The sequence below is a fragment of the Penaeus vannamei genome, chromosome 33 (assembly GCF_042767895.1).
Source record: "Penaeus vannamei isolate JL-2024 chromosome 33, ASM4276789v1, whole genome shotgun sequence".
Taxonomy (NCBI): Eukaryota; Metazoa; Arthropoda; class Malacostraca; order Decapoda; family Penaeidae; genus Penaeus; species Penaeus vannamei.
The window spans coordinates 11,149,286-11,151,785 of NC_091581.1; positions in this window are offsets into that span (position 1 = coordinate 11,149,286).

Here is a 2,500-nt window from a genome sequence, read left to right on the forward strand (position 1 = left end):
CCCCCACTCGGAATTAATTGAGCACCTGGAGGCCCTGGTGGGCCGTACTCTCAAGATAGCTACGTCTTCAGGCAAGAAGTTCGGAGACATCGTGAGAGAAAAGAGGTCTAACCACAACAGACCCCTCAGCCAGGTGTACAGCATACCCTATGGGGGCTGTGATAAGGTATACATAGGCGAGACAGCACAAGGACTGCACGAACAACACCGCAGCGCTCTCCGACGCCATGACACGAGAAGCGCCTTCGTTGTTTACGGAGACACCGGCGGTCACCTCCCGAAGTGGTCCCAGGCCTCCATAATAAAGCAAGGCCTGGCCCCACGACAAAGGAAGATGGTAGAAGCGGCGTGAATTCATACAACTAACAACATCAACACCGCTACGGGGAGCCACGAACTAGCCAAGGTCGTCGCTCACCTGATTACCGACGTGACCTGACCACCCAGTATTTTTATATATACTCCTCTATGTACATCTTGTGGTCCGCGCGGTTCGCGCCCCGCCCAGACGCGAGAAGTTGCAATTGTCGCCCGGAGGTTACTGCTGTGGCTGGGCACCACGGTGGGTAAGGACTAAGCTCTGTCGCGTCAGCACTCGCTGACACACGTTGATCGAGTCGACATTAGTCGGCACAGGCCGGGCTTCCCCATAGCCCGGGCGAGGCTCAGCTTCGCATATCGGACTTATCCTTATCCTTATCTTGTGGTATAAGCCCTGACGAAGCAATAGCGAAAAGGCCTTCGGCATATTCGTGTGTTTTCTTGTCCTTCCCTTCGTTCTTCCTGTTGCATATATATATATATATATATATATATATATATATATATATATATATATATACATAATATATATATACCTAAACATATATATAAACACACACACACAGACGCACGCGCGCACACACACACACGCACACATATATGTATATATATATATATATATATATATATATATATATATATATATATATATATATATATATATGTGTGTGTGTGTGTGTGTGTGTGTGTGTGTGTGTGTGTGTGTGTGTGCGCGCGTGCGTCTGTATGTGTGTTTATATATATGTTTATGTAGGTATATGTGTATATATATATATATATATATATATATATATATATATATATATATATATATATATATCACTCGTCATCCGCGGCATCCTCGTCTCGAAGAGTGATGATTAGCCAGAGGCTTGGGACAGGATCCGTAGTGGTAGTCTTTGTTGCAGGTTGGGCAGATATGTGTTGTGTGTTCGCGCACAAATGCTGCGCCTTCTTTCCTCGCCGCTCTCTTGCAAGTTGCCTGGGCTCTGGCGTTAGCGTGCCTTGGCAACTTCCTTATCACACTTTGGCGCCATGTGTCTCGAAGTTTAGCAGTGTCCTCCCAAGTGCTGATGCCGTTTTGCGCGGCGCAAGTCACGCTGGCAGACGTCCTTGTAGCGAAACAGCGGTCGACCAGCGTGGCGGACGCCCTCCCGCAGTTTTCCATATAGGATTACTCTTGGTATATGGTCGGGCTTCATGCGGTGCACATGGCCGAGCCACAGGAGGCGTCTTTGGATCAACAGAGTGTACATGCTCAGCAATCCAGTGCGTTCCGAGTCTCTGTCCTGCATCCCGATGTAGAGCAGGCGGCGAAGGCCGTGGGAATGGAAACTTTCGAGTCGCCACTTCTGCCTGGCGTAGGTCATCTAAGACTCACTGCCATATAAGAGTCGATATGACGCAAGCTTGGTAAATGCGTAGCTTGGGCTTATTGCTCAACAGATTGTTTTTCCACACTCGATTGTTGAGTTTGGTTATGACAGCGGCTGCTTTAGCGATACTGGAGATGATCTCGGCATCAAGCGAAAATGTGCTGGACATAGTTGCTCCCGAGTAGGTGAGTGTCCACGACCTCGTATTATGTAGTGTCGATGATAATGACGGGAAATTGCTGCACCTTGCGCTAAGATGTTGGTCTTCCCAAGACTGATCGTTAGTCAAAATTCCTTGCTGGCGTCGGACAATTTGTTGACCAAACACTGTAGCCCCTCTTCACTGTGTGATGCTGGAGCAGCATCGTCTGCGAACAGCTCTCGTATGAGGCTCTTGCAGACTTTGGTTTTGGCACGGTGCTTTGAACAGTTTCCCGTTTGATCTCATTCAGCTGTAGACGCCTTCTGGGTAATCTGCAAAAGCGTAGTGGATCTGCAAAAGCATATTGGAGCAGCACTGAGATCTCGAACAAGGTTGGGGCTAGGACGCACCCCTGCTGACTGGGAAGGTAATTGGGGTGGTTCCATCAAATCATAATGTACTTCGCATGTCTTAGTGGAACGAGGTAATGATGGCCATGAACTTACGAGCATATAGACCTTGCTTACGAGTACATTACGTCTTCTGGAGGATCCGGAAGAGCCCACGGTAGTTATTACAGTCACTGCGGTTGTCCATGTTCTTATACAAGGTATATTTATGAATATAAATGTAATATCAAAGCCTATATATATATATATAT